This window comes from Parasteatoda tepidariorum, chromosome 10 (genome assembly GCF_982258835.1).
Source record: "Parasteatoda tepidariorum strain Cologne lab strain chromosome 10, Ptep-v5.0, whole genome shotgun sequence".
NCBI classification, from domain to species: domain Eukaryota; kingdom Metazoa; phylum Arthropoda; class Arachnida; order Araneae; family Theridiidae; genus Parasteatoda; species Parasteatoda tepidariorum.
Genome location: NC_141764.1, coordinates 91,198,937 through 91,222,521, shown reverse-complemented (window position 1 = coordinate 91,222,521; position 23,585 = coordinate 91,198,937). Strand labels below are relative to the sequence as shown.

Genomic DNA, 23,585 nt, shown 5'->3' with positions numbered 1-23,585 from the left:
TGGCCTATGCACAGGGTAATGAAAAACATGCGACACACGTATTTCAAAATTTCATAGAATATTTGCTGAATATTTGAATGAAATAAAATTGATTTTTTTTCTCTTTTTAAATTGCATCTTGCTTTACAATAACAAAAAATTTATTTTAGATAAAATAAATTATATTATAGTGACAAAAATCAACGTTTTTAAAATTAAAAAGAAAGCTGAATTTAGTAACATTTTCCAACGTTGCATATTTAGCGTTTTTTTTAATATTTATTTATCATTGGTCTTAATAAATATGCTTAAAACATTGTCTCTGCTGGAACATCCCTATTTTATTTATATTGGTTTTTAAATTTTTGATTTGCAATACAATTTTATTTTGAAAATGAAATAATTTGAAAAGAAATCTATCAGAATATAGAATAATTTTAAATGCGTTTTAAAAATTAACAAAAAAAACTTAAATAAATAATAAATTGTTAGGAGAGAAATGAAACCGAATTAAAAACTAATGCATTTCGAAGGCCTTATAGCAAAAGGCGTCAGTTAGAAAATTTACGTCACCACTCAGAATTGGTTTTCTATTAAAAAATAAATATTTCATTTAAAACCGTTAAAAAGGACGACGATCAATTTGAAAATTATTTTTTGGATTGTAAAACAGCAAAAAAACATGACAGTTTACATGAGAGTGGGTGGCACATCGACCTCTTTTTTTTATTTTATTTTAAATAAGTAAAATTGTGGGGGAAAAGTAAACTGCAACGTCTAAAAGCCGTCAATTGGATCATTAACTTTCGGGTCACATTACTTCAACCCTGTGACACATTTTCTGTTATTTTTTTATTTACTTTTTTGTATTGATTTTGTATTACCAGATTGTGGAACAAAAATAGAGGCTACGTCAAGTATTCAGTTTTAGATTAACTTAAAAAAAGAAATTTTTCAGCCGTAAAGTTGGAAACAAGGTTATTGGTTTGATAAACGATGTTTTTAATCTTAAAATAAAACATATCTATTCCATTAGTGTTGTTTGTTACGCTTGTAAAATTTCCGCATATTAATAAAGGAAGTGTTGAAATAAATGTTTTGAAAAAAACTTAATATGGTTTATATAATACTGGTTTTCTTAACTATTTTCCCTTTTTCCCAATGCAATATTTCACAAACTTTTTTCTTGCTTGTAAACATAGGCATAAAAATAACAAGGCTGTAAATGTTCGCATTAACCTATTTTTTAAAAACAAACACTATTTAGATATAATCTCGATTCATTTAATAAGCATAACAAATAAGACAGTAATGGAAAATTAAACATAACATTAAGTTAAAAATAAAATAATTCTTAAAAAATTATATCAAAAGAGTTAGATTTTTTTACTGATTTTGATTATTTAAAGACACGCTATATGAAAATAATTTATAAATCCAGATGATTTATAAAATATTCTTTATTTTGCTTGATATAAAGTATACTATAAATAATAAGTATTAACATAAAGATAAAGTATTTCAAAAATAATTAATATTGTTCAATAATGTGCCAGTTAAAATTGCGATTTATTATTTTCGAGTTCTTAATTTGACACTTGCGAATTTTCTACTCAAATAGTAATCTTCAAACCATATATTTTTATTTTAAACTGTGGAATTACATTACGAGACTGTATTTGCTGCTCAGTTATTAATTTGCTACAAATGCAAATCGAATAAACGGCATTTTAAAAGTATTTCAGTTTAACATTAAGCAAAGGTAAAATATCCTAAAGCACATACTTTTTGTGATAAGTAATAAAATGAAATTGAGGTAATTAATGCTAGATTTCTTCATAAATTTTATAAATTTCTTCTACAACATGAACTATCTTAGTGGAAGGGGTAGTACAGAGAGTCGACGTAGCATACTTGAAAATGTCGTAATGATGTCTAAAATCGTACTTTCTTCTGAATCCAGCTTTAACGGTTGCAAGCATTAGAGGAGTTGGCTGTATTTGGTGAAGGTTATTGAAAAAAATACTTTTCGTTTTCCACCGAAATACCAGCCGACTTGAGGATATGTAGGGTAGCAGAAAACGTATTTTCTCTTTTTTATTTATTGTTGATTTGTTCTGCATTTTTACACTGTTCATAAACCGTGCTGTACTATTAATCAAGATATTTCCTTGAAAATACATTTATATTATCATATTTATTAAATCTGTTAACATATTTTGACATAAAATAAAAGAGTAAAATCTCGATTGGTGGGAGGCAGCTTACCCCACCATTCATTTTAGAGTTAGCCAACTATCGTTTCACAAGTCACGCACCTCCTGACTGCCACTTAGCTTCTTATGCGCTGGATCTTAATACAAAATGATGCTCTGTTAAATCAGAGTATATTGATCACCCTGTAAGTTCTTTTTCTAATATAGCATACAGCACCGTTTAATTCACTATGTTAGTCAGGCATTCGAAGAGCCTGATTCAATATTCTTTCCCTCAATTTCACCATAGCTAACTTAGAAGAATGCCTAGTAAAGAAACACTTCCCTAACAGCCAGTTAGTCGCAAAAAGAATCTTTAGGTAAAAGCTCCGAAATTTGAAGCAAACGTCTTGACGTTGTCAATCTGGTTACCATTGCGCACTGAACGTCTTTACTTTCCGTATTTTGAAAGTCTTCAAACTGTTCCAGTCGACCTGAATCTAAGTGAGCTTGAAGCAGCTACATGGTATGGAACCACGATCAATCACAATGACTGTTCTGTTTTCTAACCAATGTTAATCACTCTAATAATTGTTGCATTCTGTTTTTAATTCAAAATTTAAACGAAAACTATTTACGTCAGGTGAAAACATGTTCAAACATTACTACGGGTATCTTTAAGAATAATAATTTACAAGATTTCTTTTAAATCACACATTGTTTTAACTATATGTTTAATTAAAATGACTGGTAACAAATTTAAACTGATATTTTTTTAAATAATTATTAAATTTTCTTTTAACCTGAATAAGACTGTCGTTGCGTCTTCTATGATCATCGATTTGAAGTGAAAGCAAAACCATTTAGGAAAGTTGCAAAGTTTAGATTAGTCTTCAATCAAAAAGTGTTACTACACACTCATAGTAAAGAATTCAGAATTTGAAAATGCATTTTTTTACTAAAAACTATGAATCAATATACGAAAGCTTTTTTCCGTATAGTTTATTCCTTTCAACAACTGTAATTCGTTAGATTTGTTAAAACCCAAACCCATTTTAAAATATTACTTAATTCTGTAAAAAAGATATTCTTAATTCATAAAATATTCTTAAAATATTTTATATCTTTGAAGCTGATCTTCCAAAACATAATTTAAAAATTCCAGTTACTTGACCTAGCATAAAATAATTAACATTCTTCTTTTTTCTTGTTGTTTTCTTGTTTTGTACTTTTATTAAAGAAACAAAGAGCATTAATGAACTTTAAGTCAACTAAATTTAAAAATAACTTAAACATTCTAATTCAGTTGCAAATAAAATGTAATTATAAAAGAAAGCAAATTTTTTGAAGATAAATTTTAATAAAATTGTTTCATAGGAGTTTTTTTAAAAAAAAATGTATATAAAATGCATATGTATCACAAAAATCCTTCAGTGAACTTTAATGTATTTGTTATGTAACATATTACTTAAGATATTTAGTTGTTAAAACTCCGTGAAAAAACGAAAAAAAAGAGAATTACGCACAAAAAGAAAGTTTCACTGAGTAATTCAGTTCATTATCTTTAGAATTTGCAGAATACAATTGAATCACACAAAAATTACTTAAGCTGCGTCAAGGATCTGCGAGCGCGGAGAATGAAAGCACTTATTTTCGAACGTAGACAAAGGATGGCTTACCCAGATTTACAGCAACAGGAACACCAAATTTCAAGAGTAAATCTTTTCTTTATTTTTGTTTGTTTTTTCACCTTTCAACTCTAGTTTCTCTTGCAAGAGCGACTGCAGCACGTACCGTCCCTCCACCTTTCTTTCAGCAGCACGTGGAAGCTTAGAAAGTTGAAAAGAGAAATCTTAGTCATGAACTAAGAAAGTTTTTTTTTTCTTCTTTTCTTATCTGGGAAGAAAATTGTTACTTAGATTGCAATTAAACTTAAGGTTGAGTAACTCTTTATTTATTTGTACCTAAACATATTGGTTGAGTGATTATATTTAAGATGTTTAAAGCATTAGGAAACGAAAAATTAAAATACGAATATCTCTCATATAAAAACAAAAATTGAAAAAAAAATTAAGCTTTCACTTAAAAAGAAATCAAAGTGAGATAAATGAAATATTTAAATAATAAAGTTCTATGATGCATTAAAATATTTGTTGCGTTACAAAAATTCTAAGAAAAAACTTTATTAGTTTACTTGAATTATCAACTTTTACAAAATCATTGTTAAAACCTGGCATCAAAGTTTCTGAGGCGTATCTTTTCAGTTATTGAAATAAAGCAACATTCCAGAAATGTTTTAAATGCTCATAAAATTAAAAATAAAAGCGATAAAAGATTTTACTGCATCAGTGATAGAAAATTTATTACAGTCGAGCCTTAGCGCAAATTTTAATTCTAAAATGTGACACTTGAACAATATAATCTCTTCTGCATTGTTTCTTAATAGTATTTTTATATTCAGTCGTTGTAAAGATAAGTTTAATTAATTTAAATTCAATATTTTAATAAAGACATATAATCACATAGACGTTTTAAAGAATAAAAAAATATCTATAATTATATATAATTTTTTTTTAAATAACAAATATTTCAGAAATTTTAAACCTCACTTTAAACTAAAAATTAGAGGACATTCGCCAAATGGAGAGGTTCCTACAAAAGACTTCTGGAGAAGTCCAGAGCCCACCCAGGGCTGTCGTGCAGCTGAAGAAGAAAAAATGGCACTGTGCGCAGCAGATGCTCTATATCCCTTTATCTCAGAAAGAGAGAGTAATTTAAAAACAATGTTTTTTTTTAATCAAAAATCACTAATTATAAGAATGTTTTCAAAAATTTTATTATATTATTTATGGATTATTTGAACAAATATTGCGACATATATTTAGTAAAATTAACCTAAATAATGAAAGCAATACATATGCGGTTAAATTGTAAAAAGAATTCTACCTTGTTGATCTCAATAGTAGATATGGAATGCGAAAAGCTAAGACAAAGACTCGGTAGAGGATAAATATTTCTAACACAAATGAATTAAAATTAAAACATCAAAAAATAGGAAGAGTTTCAGGAAGCAAGTGTGTGGTTTTTTGTTGAAATATTTTAATAATCTCAAAAATAAATGAAGCATAATGGTTGTACCAGAAAAAATGACGCAGGAAACATTATATAAACAAGAAATGTTTATCAATCAGTAGGTATACAGGATTTTATTTTCTTACCAGATTTATTAAAAAGTACAAATTCTTAGAAAATTAAAAGTAATGGTCGAAAAAACTTCCCATTTGATTTATTACTATATTTAATATCATGGATAATTACTTTTAAGCATATTTTTTGTCTTTTCTCATTTTTTTCCTTGCTTATTATTTTCAGTAACTGAAACAACAGTGTTTGTTTTTCAAAAAAAAAATTACGACCCATTATTTAAAAATCCATTAATGAGTGTTACTTTAATTAATAATGAACAAATTTTCATTAATAAATTTGTTACAAAATCAAAAAGAACTGTTTTTAATATTGTCACTTTTTTTTCAGTTGCGTGCATTTTTCCAGACACTATTCGGAAATATTTCAGAATAAAAAACAGAAAAAGCCTTTATAATGAATTGTTAAAAAAAACATAGAGGCTTCTAGAATAAATTATTCATGTTTTTTTTCCTTATAAAAGATTATCTTCATAAAACTCAAATAATTACATTCTCTATCATCTCATTAATAATTTTAAGCGTTTGTCGATTACCTTGCCGAGCCAATGAGCTCGTGTATCCTTTGTCTCATCGAAGCATAAAATAGGTTCTACTCCAACTTTAGACATTTTTCGTTGGTGAATTAGATAAGAATATTTCTTTTTCTTAATTCCGAGTTATTATTTTCTGAATTACCTCAACGTAGCACGAATGTTTGCAAAAATGCGACTAAAATTATTGACGAAGACTTAAGAAAACTTTTTTATGTGGTTTAATTTTCAGTAGTGCTTCATTTCATCAGGATTTGATAAATTTGAATTCAAAATTTAATATTTTTGCTTCTTAACATTTAAATTGCTTTTTCCCTGTCAAATATTTTTCAGAAAAAATGGTTTAAAAAAATTATTTAATTGTCATTTTATCATATTCGACCAAAACAGTAAAAAAAACCCATCAAGATGTGGTATTCAAATTTTTAATTGTGAGAAAAATTGTTAATTGACTTTCATCAATTCGTTAATTGGCGCAATTTCATCAGCACCAAACAGGCCCACATCCAATGAAAATCGAAAGCAAGTTTTTCGGAAACTGGAAGCTAAGCTATGCAGTTTCCAAAATCGGATGATAAAATGCCTAATACAACAGCAGATATCTAAAAATATTATAGTAATCAACAGTGCTCCAAGAATTTTAATGTCGGAAAAATGTCGGTAGCCGGCAAAAAAAATTTGTAGCCAGTAAAAATATAAGCATCTTCCCCATTTCTAGTTTTTTGTCCCTTCTAAATACGAAATTTTGTTGAAGACATTCTTGCATCAAAACCAAGGAATGGTTATTAACCCTTTGTGGTCCTATTAAGTTTATACATGAGTGTCATGCTGGTTGGAATTAATTTACTTCAGCAGTTAATAACTTACTCAATACAGTTTACTTAAATACAGTTTATAAAATATTATTTTGAATTTTACGTATCTCCGAAGCTTGTCGACTTAATATAATATGAGATCAGTATGGTTCGTTACTGTGGTGGCTGAGGGGAGATGAACGACAGAAAAATGTTAAAAATGAATGAAATACCTGTGAGAATTTGCAAGTACGCCTAATAAGGTCCTTTATATCAGTTTTTTACGCAAATTTAAAGATTTGTTCTGAATCGTCGAATCTTTCAAATCCGCGGAACCCAAAGAATTTCGAATTTAAATTTCGAAATCACGAGCCTCGCAAAGCATTATTATTATTAATAATAATCTCATAAATTTGAAAAAATAAGTGTGAATCAAGTACCTTTTCCTTTTTTTTCGTAAATTATTTTTTTAAATATCGCTTTTAAAGTTTTATTTTTTTTTAAAGTATTCGACTCGCAAATTTAAATTATCATATTTCGATTAGCGTGATTTTGGGCTTATTTCATAAGTCCATGTGACTTTTCAGCAATTATTGTTACAGATTTCGACTTATTTTTCGTAAATCCCGATATTTTTAATAGCATATTACCACTACTAGTGAATTTCGACCACCACATTTGAATTGTACTTCTTTAATGCAAGCGTTTGATTTGTCCTGATTTGACCCTGAATTCATATAATTATTCAAAAAACTTTTTTGCTGGTTATACCCATGGAATTTTACATAATTTTAAAATCCCAATATTTTTAAATCAAACTATTACGAGCTACGAATCTCAAATCGAGCATATGAGTAATCACTTTTTGATTTTGATTTTTGAGTTTACCTTTATTTCATCGTAAATCCATGTGATATTTCAGAATTTACTGATACAGATTTTTACGCAGTTTTTTGAAATCCTGATACATTTAATACCATATTATTAGGCAAGTATTATTAGAATTTCTAATCACGCATTTAAATAATCTCTTTTTGGCGTCCGTGATCGATTTGTGCCTTTTTTGCCGTAAACAATGTGATTTGCATTGTTTTCCGAACTAACTTTTTGTCGATTATAGCTATAAATTTCCTCGCAATTTTAAAATCACGATATTTTTAAATTGAAACTATAACGATTCACGAATCTAGAATCACGTTTATGAGCAATCACCCCAATTATGACAAAGTTTGTTGATCTTGCAGTGCACCGATTTCATAGTAAATCCATGTGGTTTTTCAACAATTGCTGTTAAAGATTTTTGCATGGTTTTTAGAAACCCTGTTGCATTTAATCGGATATTATTAAGCAGGTAAATTTTAAATCATGCATTCGGATATTGACGCATGTGTAAAAGATGCGCAAAATTTTGTGATGAATTAATATGTTTCTTTTAAATAGTTTTATATATTTGGATTTCTATATAGTTTCTTAAGTCTCGATATTTATAAATCAGAACTACTCCATGACCACGATGCAATCACGAATTGCGTACATGAGAAATAATTTTTCGATTTTCGATCTCGTTTGTTGGATTTTGCACCGCTTTCATCGTAAATACATATGGTTTTTGATCGCAATTCCTCAGTTATTCTTATGAATTTCGGCATGTTTTTTAATTATTATTTTTTACATTATTACAAAACTCAGAGTCAAAAGTTTAAGAAATCTACTATAATGCGAAGACATGGAAAAATAAGATTCTCCCTCTGACTATTGTCGAACGAGAACGTGAAAAAATATCGCTCGAGTTCAATTCTCAGAGCCATTCTTTTTAATAAAAATATAGAACTACAAAAATGTTGGAATCGTGATTGAAAAGCTAAAATCGTGGTCACCCTAGGCGACCATATTTTACGATCCCTAGTATGTGTCGAACTGCTTATGAAATCACTTAGTTCCTTGCAGCTGGGTACATACCTTAGCTAAGAGGGTTAATCTGGCAATCTCTTGACCAGCTGAACGAAAGTTCGAATTGTAGTGTTAACATTATAATATTTCCTAAATTCCTTCGACACATGAGGAGTTTGCAGTGATCTGAATTGGTAACTGAACTATTGGAATAAGAAACTCTCATTCGCGTATAGATGGAGCACTACAGAGCTGCTTAACACAAAAAAGTCCAGAATTTCCCATCACTTACGATAGATGACACCACTAGATAAACTAATCAAGCTACATTCCATGATTCACTGGACAAAACACAACTCAACCACAACCTAACTCTTGTGTTCATTACCTATTGTAATCTAATTCGATATTGTAATCTAATTCGATGATCACAAAACCATTAGTTTTGTAATCACGGTTTTTTAACCATACCTGTTGTAAACCGTTTCCAACACGTAAAGGTAAAGAAATATTCATAAAAGTAAACATTACTATTAATTAGATGGACAGAGAGATGCTGGTTATTTTACTGCAATTTTAGAATGAAAATTCAAACTGTGTATATTATTTAGAATCCATTAAAACTCATATACAGTTATAATTCACCATAATTTTTTTGCTATAGCGTAAAAGAAATGATAGCATAAATAATATAATAATTAATAATTAATTGACGAGGACGTTATTGTGACATGGATAACTATTAAAACATGAAGAAAAAAAATTTCACGAACATTGTTTTTTCAGGTAAAAGTTTGATTCACAAGGAAAAGCAAAGATGACTGACTGTTAAGCCATTTGTAGGGGTTTGGGAACGAGCTGATATAATTGAGCTGAGGTTGAATTCTCCGAATAGTGTAAAAAAAATAGCAGTGAAAAAATAATAGTAATTATTATATTTATATTCTGAAAAAGAAAAGTATGATCAAAACTACCAGAATATGGTAAAATTTACGATTTTTCTGGCTCTATGGGAATACCAAACAGTTTGGTGATTTTTACCGAAGAACTTCTGTAATGATTTTGGAAGAATTAACAATAAAATATGTTTTCTTTAATTTACTTGATAAAAATAGGTAAATGTGGTAAGATGCATAAAAACCATTTATTCGGTTAAATTTATTTTGTATTTTTTAACTGAATGTGTGGTAATGTAATAAGAACTATACATTTGAAAACCGGAATTCCCGGTTAACGTTACCAGATGAACCGTTATCTCATGAATCATAATACTGTTTATTTTGGTTTAATTATCAGAATTATGTTTCTTTTTTTACCAGGAATGCCATTACCATACTGTACGGTGTAAGTTTACTAGAACGTTAAGTATTTTTAGAACTTTCTGATGAAAAAAATTCTAAAAAAAGTAAAATGATCTCTAAATTTCGCACTGAAAAGAAATAGAAAAAAAAATCGACAAGATCAGATGGCAAAAAAGTAATTACGCAATTGTAAATCGGAATTTTATGCTAAACTAGTACAGGGGCACAAGTGCTTAATTAAAAATAACCTCTTGGGTAAAAGTTAAATTTGCATGTTCCTCAAATAACTTATTTTCAAACAGAAATATTTATCTCTAATTATTAAAGATCAAATTTCTTTTTCAATCATACAGGGAAACAAGTTAGAAATATTCAATATTTTATTAAATATTCAATATTTTATTAAATATTGTAATCCTGATATTATTTCTTCTTTGATTACCACTTCTTTGATAAAAGTACAAATAGATAGCTAACCTAAGAATAAATTGGAAATTAACGCATTCCAAATCTAAGGAAAGCTTTAAATATTTTTTTTAGTAAATTCACTTAGACTATTTGACTAGTTAATCCCTAAATCATGTAATTGAACTCATCATTCTAAAATAAGGCTGAATAAATATTCTAAAATTGTTTAAGTACAGTTATACATCTACTGCTATTTTAAAAAGGATATGAGAATTCCAATTTTTATAAAACAGATTTTGTCAAGCCAATTCTTTTAAATTTTTTTTTTAAATTTTTAGCTTTTTAGTTTTGCTATTGAAAAAAAAAACAATCAGTAAATTTTGTGAATAAGTTAAGGCAATGTATTGCATCTTAATATTTTAAAATATTAATATTTTCAACGAATTTAAAACCTGTGAATTGTAAGATAGTTAGTGTTTAAACTCTCAATTTTAAATACTTTATTTATATAATTTTAAATTATATTAGCAACTTTGAATAGGAAAATTAACTATTAAAAACAACAAATGAATCAAAACAAAAAATGAGTTCTTTAAGAAGTCTGAAACAAAAGTCTAGTCTGATATTTAAGAAATAATTTTTCCACACTAATTTTATTAATACGCAAAGGAGCTATATCGATATAAAACATCGAGAAAATTGTTTTATTTTCTTTATCTAAATTTCAAAATAATATATTAGACGTATAACGTAAAAATGGATATTGATGACCAGGGAGAAAAAAGTAAGCTATGCCACATTATTTTGCTGTAACCAAGTAATACAGTCACCTGGGTTCAGTACGATTTGTAACATAGGAGTGTAATAGATGGCAAAATGCCGCGCAAAATTGTATCTCTCATTTTAAAGCTGGCACTGAGAAAAAAAAAGCATGCTCAAACAACCAGAATATAGAAACACTAAATATGCTGTGTAATTTAATAAGGATTTTGGTTAAATTAACAAAAAATATGGTTTATAATGAGTGAAAAAATTTAGCAAATGTGATTTTGTTAATTTTATCATAATGCCTTAAAGCATTCCATAGAAACCATTTATTTCGTTAAAATTACTTTTCAGATTTCAATTTTTTAAATTTGTGGTCATAAGAACAATAATTTTAAAAGCAGCCCGAATTTCCGGTAAACCGTCATCATACGAACTGAAGATTACTAAATAAATGGTTTAAATATCGAAGATGTCGGATTTATAAACAAGAATTATGGGTTTATTCACCAGAAATGTCATTACCTTACAGTACCATTATTTTACCAGAATTTTTTTCTCCGTCTGCTAACTCAAAATCTCATTCTAAATTAGTGGCGTCCTTTTGCATCGTTTGTCATGTATATTACCCTAAAATTTGAGAAAAAAAAATTTTTTTTTTGCAAAACTTTAAATTTATTTTTAAAAGTTGCTATTAAAAATATAAATATATTTTTAAGAACAATACCTTAATTTAATTATTCATTTGCTAAAGGAAGTTATTTAACTAATATTATAAATGTTAATCATTTTGAAACAAAATCTAAAATAAAAAAATTTTTATTCTGTATTTTACAAGTTCACGTTACATTAAAATTTACATCGCTGTCTTTTTAATAAATATATATTTGTGAAAACATGTATAGAATATCCATAATTCATACTTTCAAGGGATAGATAGAAAGGCATGCTATTTTCATGATAATATAATGTAAATTACAATTTCCAAACTACTGTTACGCATTTCTGTGGTTTCGAGTTTTTCGATTTTCAAAAGAATAAAGGAGAATCTTTTTTACTCAAGGCCATCGCACGTAGGATAAAAAATGGTGTATTATGTAAGGTTAAAGTTCCCGCGTAACATAATTTCGAGAGGTAGTTCATTTTTTCTTTCAACGCTGAATTCAAGGCTTGTTCCAACTAAAGTTAACGTATGTTTTCTTTTGAAATCTTAAAGGGCTTGATTTTTAAAAAAAAAATCTAAAACCTTTGACGCGGAAAGTAACTAATTTAATTTCGTAGCATAAAAAAGACCTCACTACCCGAAAACATTTGAACATAATTATTGAAACTTTACTTAATAAAGATGCAATACTTGTAACTTAAGGGTCCGATTTAAGATACATAAATTAATTAGTGCATAAGATTGTTTACACTACACAATCATTTGTTTTTCAAGGAACATAACATATGAAAGAAACAGCTTTTGCGAGAGATGGGAACGAAATCAAAATGTTTTGTTTGTTGCTGTTTTGATATAAAATGTTTTTCTGTAGTGGAAAAGGAAAAAATCTGTATCTTATCGTTACATATTACAATCGTTACTTATTTTATTTGTTTACCGAAAAAAATGTGTCTTTGGTCAGTAAGAAATTAATATGCAATAGAGAAATTAATATGCAATTGAGAAATTAATATAATTAACTTACTGAAGTTTCAAACAACGGACATTTTCTATTGAAAGTTTTTTGAAAGACTTTTTTGATCATGTAGGTGGGAAAGTTTTTATATCTTTTAAACTATGTAATTTTAAATGACAAAATCTAAAATTTGAGCGAAATCGATCAACATTTTTTATGAAAGTTTTCAAAATCAAATTTATTTTAATTTTTAATTTTTGGAATCTTTATTAGATTTATCAATACAAATTACTTATTTTAAGAAGACGTTTTTAATGCAATATAGGAGGTGACTTTTTTCCATGTAAACAAAAATTAGTACTGCTTATATTTTGTTTCAAAAAAATATTTCTCTTTTAATATTAGCTTCTTTAGGGTTCTATGCCTAATTTTCTGTGCCTCTATCCCTTTCAAATTTATACAAACATTTTAGGGCAATGAATCTGTTTATGATAATTTTTTTTTTCATTTTTCAATTGTTGCACGTTTCATTGTTACTTATAAAATTAACTTTTGAAAATTAATAAATGTAGATAAAGAACAAATATCAAACATTATATGCATAAACTATTTCGAAATGCTAAGTTATTAGATTTAAGTACATAACTCTTACCTATCTATATCACATTTGCTTTTAGGAAAAACTAAAATACGTAAGCAGAGAAATGATAAAACAGGTGAAATTTTTTAATAATTACAATTTTGTAGTTGATAATTGCTTTTTTGAGAAATATTTTAAGGTGATTAAGAAAAGGAAATAAAAGTAGATGCAAAAAAGGATGTTTAAGAATATGAATGGTGAGTGATATGAATGGTGATAACTGATTAGCTGAATTTAATTTCGAAAGATTACTTAAAAAAGTATTTTTCTCATGAAATATCATTTGTTATCATCTAATAATAATAAGACAAAATATAAAAAAATATATTAATACCATGAAGTGAAACAAAATCATTCCAAAATCATTCATATCAAAAATATCCTTTTTCCGAAAAATGGATATTTTTGATAGTAAGCTTTCAAAACTTAAAATGTACATTTTGAAAATCCCTATTCAAATTACGGTAAAAAGTACCAGAACTTTTTACCGTAAAACCCAGTTTTTACCGGATCATGTTTTGGAACGAAAAATTTGATATTACCCTAACTACAAAACCTGATATCTGATATACTCTATTATGATCTATTTCTTATTTCATTCTGAAATAATCTCCAATGCAGCAAAATAGAATTTAAACTAATTTTAGACTTTAGTTTAAATTCTATTTTGCTGCATTGGAGATTATTTCAGAATGAAATAGGAAATCGATAACAAATAATTAAGAAACTGACAAAATATATTATTTCTTTAAGATATTAAGATTCAAAGGCAAAAATCATATTATTATTTTTTAAAGGAGAATGTGCGTCGTTTTTTTTAAAAAACTTCTCCAATTTTTGATTATATAATTACAATCTTCAAGAAATTTAATGTTCCATAATGAACGAGTTTCTTTCTCAAACTTTATGGGAAATATTTACTTAGAAATCGTTCATTGTAAACATTTAGCTTTGGAGCTTCTTCAAATTTAGTATTTAACAAATAATATCATTTAGCTTCTTCAAAATGAAATTCTCAAATGACCTTAATGACTTTAATGACTCTTACTAATTAATGAGTTTCAGAACAAAATGGATTCAACGTCCCTTGTTTTTTTATTATTGTTATTTACATCAATAGCGAAAAGTTATGAAATCAAATGACGCATGAATATTCTGCTAAAAATTGACGCAAATTGAGTGAACAAACTCATATTTATAAAATTATAACAGTATCTATCTTTAACAAGCAATCCAACCATTTATAATATGCTATAAGACTATGTATTTCCTCGTACACAAATTCAATGGAGTTGAGTATTAAATTTTCCATCAGGAAGATCTCGAGCAATGAAAAAGACTTCTCTCTCTAGGAAAAGTTCTGAAAGAGAGATTAAAGAGAAAGTTCTCTTCTCTTCACGGTTTTGTCAGGTACACCCTTGTGCAAATTAATTGAAACAAACTTTTTTTTTCGTGTTTTTTAAAGAAGATGTTTTGGGATTGTTTCGGTTACAATGGGGTTGGACCTTTGCAGCCTATTGACGGTATGATGCGTTCTGAGCAGTACATTACTATTCTGGGTAAAAAAGTTGTTCCAGAGTTGAAGAAACGATACCCTGATGGAACAGGGATTTTTCAACAGGATTTAGCTCCTTGCCATACGTCCAAAATTGTCAAGAAATTCATGTCCGAGAATCAAATTGAGACATTGGAATGGCCAGGGAACTCTCCGGATATCAACCCAATTGAGAATCTCTGAGCCATATGCAAGAATCGCCTATTAAATATGAACTGTACAACTATGGAGAAGCTAATCACGGCGTTGATTCATGTGTGGTACAAGGACACAAATATTATAAATGACTGTTAAAAATTAGTGGAATCCATGCCGAATCGTGTCCAAATGTTAAATAAGTGTCGTGGAGATCATATTAAGTACTAAAAATTTTTGAGTTTGCATAAATTTAAATAAAATAGCATTTTCTCTTAGTTTTCTGAATTTATTGAGTTTGTTTCAATTAATTTGCACAAGGGTGTAGGTTTTGCAAGCATGACTGCAGAGTTCGGTACTTCACAATTCGAGATTATGAAGATCAATCTTATGACAGATTTTTAAAATCGAACAATATAATAATGACTTTAAATTTGATGAGAGAAAACTTTTTTTTAAAACAAATACTGAGCTGTTGGAATTTTTACTCTAAAATTACGTTAAAATAACCTGCTGCAGTCTGCCTATCCATTACCTGCGAAGTTTACACTTAGGAACCCTTTTTTACCTTCATGGGTTTTCTAACCATTTATAACTAGCATGGATTCAAAACTGTTAAAAGGAAATTAAGTTTTAAATCGAAGATAAGATTTTCGTTAGTCAGTAGACATTTGTGTTTGATTTGGGTTTTTCCTAATAACAGTGTTAAACTTTTTATTTTGTTTTTTTTTTTTTGGTGGTGACATTTATCGTGAGAAATGCTAGAATTTTTGTGTTAGCCTACTTCGCATGCTTCCATCTAAGTTTGAAGGAAAATATTTTAATCTAATAGTCCAAGGTCAACAATTAGGAATTCAGAACACTTGAAATTCTTAGTGTGATGAAGAAATGGAAGATATATTGCTGTGTCAATGATTGGATTCCAACTCTTCGTTCAACCGGTCATGTGATAGACAGATTAGCCTACTTGGCAATAATATGTACCCTGCTGCAGGGAACTAAATAGCATCATATGGTGAGCCTAGTTACAGCGAGTAAGATTCTGGTCGCTTAGCTATATTAAGTGAAAACAGTCAATAAAAGAATTTTCTAAAGGCAAGCAGTTTGAATACCATCTTTTATGCAGTTATTTCTCTGTTTTGGTTGAATATAGTGAAAAAACTATAAAACAAATCTTTATTTAACAATTTTTCCAAGAAATTTCTAAAAGTTCTGCGTGTCACTCAAGGGGAAACTAGTTAAGGAATATGAAGCACTAGCATATAATAAGTGCATATAAAAATAAAAGATAATGCGACATCGTATATGCAATTTATAAAGAACAATCACGAATAAATCTAATTCTGTGTAGAAATAGTAGTAAGAAATAATGCTGAATGAGTATATAAAAAGCTCACGAACTCCGTTAGCGATAGTAGTATTAGAGTTTTTGTTAGAAACAGACGTTAGTTGTTACAGTGAAAAAAGGTGCATCAAAGAAAACTCATTATAAAATCAGTTAAATTTTTCGGTATTTACATTGGCTTGAACTAGGGCTAATAAGGACATAGCTTATGATTTAACTTTAATTATTCCCTTTAATTAAAAAAAATACATTAAAAATCTCATTTTCGGACAAATAGTGTTTATATTTGACAATGTAAGGAGTGTTGTATTTATCCGTTTTGATACAATTCAGTGGCCAAGTTAGAGGGACAAAAAAAAATTAACATGTATGGTTGTTTAATTGCTGTTCTAACTCCTGTTTTAACTCTACATTCTTATTATTCGCATAGAATTTATTTCAGAACAGCAGTTTAGAAAAATCATTTAATTATTCTGGAAACATTATTCCGATTGAACATTATAAACTTGCTAAGTTTCATATTTCTATTTTTCATGCATTTTTGTTACGTTAACTATTTAACATCAATAAACAAGCTTCAATAAACAAAAAGTTCAGAAGCTGGTATTTACTTTAAATTGTTTATTATATTAAGCACAATATGTATTTTGTTAGGAATATTATATTTTTTTCTGCAGAATTCAATGAAAATTTTCTAGCAAATGTGTTGTAAGATACAGATAGTAACCAACATGAAACAATTTTATGCAAAATTGCTAACTAAGATATTCTTAATTTTGTAAAAAACACTTAATTTAATTATTCTAACTATCTCTTAACACTTTCGGTGAACAGCCTATCCACTTCTTCGTAAGCAATCGTAATCGACTGTAATTAATTGGAGTGGATAAAGCCAAACCTTTATATATGCTCTTAATTTTAACCAAAACTCAAAAGATTAAAAAACTCTTAAATGATGTATAGGCAAACTTTCCTTGACGATGCTTTGAGAGTGAAACAAATCGTTATTTGTGATACACGAGGAGGAAAACCACGAAACCTTTTAATGGATAATAATACATTACTTTATTAAAAAATTAATAGTTTTTATTAAAGCGATTACTTCGTTAGAATGTGAAAACTTCTGATGGTAATAAAATTGGAAAAAAAGAGTGAAGATAATTTCTATCTTCTTAGAAAACATAATAAGATATTTAAAGGTAGCATAATTTGAAATGAATAAAGCGTTGAAATTCAAAGTACAAGTTAAATTCAAAAGCTCAATAAAAAAACTGAACGATTTTTTTTCTAATGTAAGAATGGATATTTATTATGTTTTAAGTTATTTACGAAAGTTAACATCTTTATAAGTACATATGTAGAACAGAAAAAACAAGAACTTCGTCATCGAATTTCAAGTATTCGACTAATTATATATAGAAATTTGATTGTTTACATTCATTTACTCCAGTTGTAAAATGATATGGAATATTATTTTATTTTGAGTTAAAGATTTAAATGGTTTGTGCATAATAAGTAAGTAAATTTAAGATTAAATGCACAAACAACAACATCTAAATTGATAAAATTTAATATTATAATCAAATATAGCATACACTTCTAAATAAATAAAACATATTATTAAAAGGTGGACATAATTTACTTTAAATAAAGAAAAAAATATCATTTTAGAACAAAGTATAAGTAACTATAATACAGTTAATCTTAACAAGAGAACAAACAAAGTAAGAATTTACTTACCTCAAGCAATTTAGTAATTAAAAGTTTTAAGAAATCGAGTTCATTAATCGATGTTCAAAGGTAAAACAAACGGTACATCTTGAAGAAAGTAAAATTGTCTTTGAAGGTATTAAACAGCATATCTTGATGTAGAAATGTTTCATAAAAGTACTCAAACGATTTTTAGTCTATTTAAAATCACATTAATTATTTGGTTTCTGATCAGTTTTATTTCAGACGATATTTAGTTTTATTTTGAGAATCAGACGAAAAAATTTAATTCACCATTTTTTATTAAAAAAAAGAACTTCTTCAAAATGTTTTGAATATGTCAGATTTTTTTTATGATTCAATAAATTAATATATTTATTTGGTGTTTATGACTTTAGTAATATGTTCTTAAATATTCATTTTAATCTCTTTCTTTGATCTCCATGACTAGACGTAATATTTATAAGATCAATGATAGATATAGAACTTTTCAATTAAATATAAAGGAAAATCTTGCATCATGTTCAGAACATAAACACAAAAGATGCCGGCACAAGTCCAGTGGCAGTGTTGATGCCAGGGCAAGCATCAGCAGCAGTTCTGCCGGTGCTACCGGCGGAGCCATTAAAAGCGAGTCCGAAACCTTGTCACAGTGCATTGTGTTAGCGAGTGACGTCACGCTTAGATGGAAGAGTTCACTACCTGCGCAGGGGAGACAGTTAAATGACACCCGGATGGTTGTTGGCTGTGAAGAGAGAAAATATTAAAAGATGCTGGAAGTGTTGGATCGATTTTGATGAGGGGCAAGGTAAAAAGGAAAATATGTATTAGTTGAAGGAGTGGTCATCTCATCACTATTTTAAGAATATGCAATTTGTTACTGAGCCCGTGTTTTTTTTCATTACTTTAGGTACATTTTAGTTGCGAAAAAAATTGTGAAATGTTTAAATATCTTTATGCGAGCTTAACTACTTTAAAACTAAATAGATTAAAAAATTCTTTGTACAGTTATTTTTTAAAAAGAAATTAAATTACAATAAAAAGAATGTATTATAAAAAGGATACGATATCTATATTTAAAAAGAATTTTTTACTTGGAAAAAATCGCGTATTTATACTTTGAAAGTACGATTAATTCGGAAAATAAATCACATTCAACAATGAAAAATTATACCAGAACAAGTAATTTTTTTGAGACTCATAGCCAAGTTTATTATCAAAAAATCATTTCTCTAATAAACTTAGAGAAATGATTAATGTCACTTATAATTTAATTTTTTAATGTGTTAAATTTTAATAAAATTTTAATATTATTCTATCATTGATTATTTTATTTATGCAATTACTTTGAATAATTTTTTAAAATTCTTCGAATGCCTTAAAATGCTTTTCCTTCAAACCATAATTCTGAAAAAAAAATGAAAAGCCCTACAATAATAAAATAAAAAAATTTATAAATTCGTGGAAGTTTTGATATTTTAGTATTTTTGAAAATTACATTTAGTATGTAGTTTTTAATTAAAAGTGTTGCAGTAAGATTGTTGTGAATAATAAAATATATTTATTATTTTATAAGATATTTTTTATTTTTTTGAATACGATTGTTAAGCAATAAAATGCATGAAATATAAACTTTATAAGATATAAAGAGTTCTAATATAGTTTTTAATAATAATTTTAAATCAAAAAGTTGACGTTATCGTTTTTACAATACAGCTCTTATAGCACAAACTTTGAAAACTTTAAGTCAATTGCTTTTCCTCCCAAACACTCAAATATTTCGCAAATTCTATATTCACAGCTTTAAAAAAATATAACAAAAAACAACAGTTTTTAAGTTAACTATATTATATTTATTATATTTTTTATATTTTTATTAATAAAATATATATTGACACCTCGTATTTTTTTTAATCTATATTAAAAAAAAATCATTGTTGCATTTTGGCTGAAAAAGTAGTTGTGAGTCATTATCTTGTTAGTCATCTGGTATAACAAATATATCAGTTTTTCAAAAACCACATTTCTTAGCAAATTTCTCTTAGAAAATGTTAAGTAAATGCTTAATTTATCTAAGAAAAAAAAGAGAGGAACAGCATTATATATATATTCCAAGGAAAATTACTCTAAAGAAATAAAAAAAATTATTTCTCTTATTATTTCTTTTAACAATAAAGTTTTAAAAGTTTCTATACAAACCCAAGGCAAAGTTATATTTTAACATTAAAGATTTTAAGGTTTGCACGAAGTCCAAGGCAATGTAAATTAAAAATAATATCTTAAAAAGTTTATTGACATATTTTATTAACATTTGAATAATAAAAAAATGAGGTCTCGGACACCTGTTTTCTAATTAGACTTTTGTAAACAGTAGAAGAAAGCACAATTGCATACTTTAGTGTTTTATTTTAAACCTTTGCCCTATTGTAAATCATGAACCTTTATTGGCAATTTATAATCAATGACCTTTTCTAATTCCAGCATGATCATAAACATAAGTCGTAAAATATAATTATGCTTGAAATGTAACTGTCTTAACGGCCTTGAATTCTATTAGAAGGCCTGCAACAAAGCTAAACATATATTTAGTGGTCGAAAATGCATTATTAGTAACGAAACTATTGTACTGTGTCACTAAGTCTTTTCGTAGTTTATAGTGTAATGCGTTTGTAAATTATACAGTACACTGTAAAAAATTCCGGATCAAATTACGACAAAAAGTACTGGCACCTCAAGTTCCCAGCTTTTTCGGTACTTTTCCGGTGTCATTTTTAACGTAAAATATAACGGAATAAAAAATCTGATCAACTGTAATTTTAAGATATTTTTTACTGTGAAACCACTGAAAACTGCAATGAAATAAATTTTACTGTTAAAATTACTGTACAAAACTTAACGGTAAAAAGAGGTTTCACTGATGCTGCACTCAAGGTGCCAGTACTTTTTACCGTAATTTGATCAGAAATTTTTACAGTGTAGTATAATGCGTTATAATCTAGAAAAAGTAGTGTATAGTGAGTTGTGCGATATAAAGAAATACTAGTTTAGAATACTAGTAAAGAATAAATACTAGTATACTATTTATTTAATTAGAGTGACTCAATGATTTTACAGTAATCATTACTGTAAAAATTACGGTATATCAGATCTTTGGTTCCGTAACATGTTCCGATAAAAATGAATTTTACGGTAAAAAGTACTGGCGACTTAAGTGCCGATACTTTTTACCATAATTTGATCCGGAAATTTTTACAGTGCATCGCACAAGGTTTATCAATAAAAGATTTTAAAAAATAGTTTCTTTAATAATTTTTTTTTTTTAGATGGTAGATTTTTTTAATTCAACGAAAGTTTTAAATACTATAATTGCATTTTTGATTTTAATTTTTATTTGTTTGCGTATTAATTAATTTAAAAGATTTGTGAGTCTCAACAAAATAAATAATATCTGAGAAGACATGAATGGGAATTTTTTATGTTTTAATGAAAGCTCTCTTAGCTAGCTTAAATAAGATTGATGAAAACTTATGACAGTCATAAACCCATTTTTTGAAACCAAAAATTACATTTCTACATATAATATCATTGAGAGAGAAAATTCTTTGATTTTATTTGAATTTGTTTTAAATTTATGCTGTTATATTTGAATATGTTGTATAAATATTCTCAATAGAATAATTTTTTTCAATGAAACATTATGCATGTGACTGAAGTACACATTTCATAAAGATTTCATATTCAACTAAACTAAACTCAGTGGCTTGACAGTCCATAGAGGGCCAAGGCCTACTGTGTCCATCTCAGTTTTCTTGACCTTGGGCTCCGGGGTGTAGGAGCAGATGTTCCAGTCAGGTGGTAGGCAGAACGCGGAACTCCCAGTGTTATGTCCCAAGCATACTTGGTACTCATTTATCAACCCACTGAAGGGATAAAAGGCTGAGTCAACCTTGCCCGGACTGAAGATCGAACCCAGAACCTATGGCACGGGAGCTTAAAGCGATACCACTCAGCCACCGGGCGTCTTCAACAGTTCATATTCAACAGTCTGCTCATCTATGATTTTTAGAAATTTCTGCAATCTCTATGATAGTTTATCTTTTCTCATAATTTATATAGATTAATCCCTATAACAATACAAATAGTGATAAACCTATTTTAAGAAACCGAAAATTATCTTTTTATTTACGTATAGCTATCATCCAGCAGATGAATCAAATCATATTATTTCATGTAATTCTTTTTATTTTTTTACCATTGTATCATAATATATTGTATGTTTTGAGCAATATTTAATTCTAAAGCATTTAGCCTGACTGATGAACAATGCAATGGTAGAAAACAGTTAATGACAGAAAAAGTTAAAATCTCTATAATAGTCTCTCTTTTCCTATAATAACTTTTATAAACTAATTTCTAAAAAACTGTCATTACTTATTTACCAGTTTTTAAATTTCATTAATTCGTATTGGCAAACCGACGTTTAAGAGCATGAGTTATCCAAAAATTGGCGAGTTGTCGATAAATTAAGCTAACCCTGTGTTTTTAACATTTAATTTTGAATAATCTGGCTACAAATAAATCACCAAAAAGACCGTTATAATTAAATATAACCCCGTAACTGAAACAATTTTGTGATATAAGAACCTAAAGCAACTTTAAGAAAATAAGGTTAAAAAATAGATTTTGGTATTCGTTTTCTCACGACACGGAATTAATAAGTGATTGACTTGTATTAAATAAAAAGTTAGCCGTTGCATTGATTGAGAAGAATCCGGTTTCTTTGAAGTGGAATTAAAATTAAATAATTGATCTAATATAATAAGAGGATTAAAAAAATTAAATGAATGAAATTAAAGAAATTTAAAAGTTAGTAAAAATGTAATGATTATAATAGCATCACACTAATAAACCTATTTTACGATTTATTATATTCTTGTATACACGCATTGCAATCTTCCAGCTGAAAAATCTATTAATATTATTGTGTTTTCTTTCTTTTTTTAAGTTCTAACTATTGTGTTGCAAAATATTGTAAAAATATTCTATTTTGAACGATATATGTATCTGAAACACATTGCCTTACTAGCATACACCAAATAAAATTTCTTATAACTTCCTGTCTTCAAATATTTATTTATTTGCTATCTTTAGAAATGATAGCAAATTGTTTATGCCTGAAAAAGTTAACTAAAATAAAGTAATTTTTAAAACATTAAAAGCATTAATATACATAATTTATGAAATCCAAAATTACGTTTTTACATACGATTCCAATCATAAAGCATGAAAGTTTATTTATTTCATTTTATGTTTTCAAGCGTTGTTGTATAGTAATAGTTTTATAAATATTCTCCATTGAACTATATTTGTTTATGAAACATTTTGCCTGGCTGAAGAATAAAGAGTCCTTTGAAGCCTCTGTTTCAATAATTTTTATTTAATGGAATTCTGGATTGTTTCTTTTTACTTAAATTATTTTTACATTTAGTTATTTCTTATTTCATTTACTTAAT

General features: G+C 27.5%; 1 protein-coding gene across 2 annotated transcripts in view; it reads right to left on the bottom strand.

The window, feature by feature from the left end:
* Positions 1-18,724, bottom strand: part of LOC107450737 (core alpha-(1,3)-fucosyltransferase) — a 156,012-nt gene extending 137,288 nt beyond the window's left edge. The window contains exons 1-2 of one of the 2 annotated variants that reach the window (XM_016066611.4): positions 18,103-18,724; positions 3,854-4,003 (exon numbers count right to left, since the gene is read on the bottom strand). The gene's annotated coding sequence lies outside the window, so the exon portion shown is untranslated. The remainder of the gene's footprint in view (positions 1-3,853; positions 4,004-18,102) is intronic. The other variant, XM_016066612.4, reaches the window with a different exon arrangement.
* Between the last annotated feature and the right edge of the window lie 4,861 nt (positions 18,725-23,585).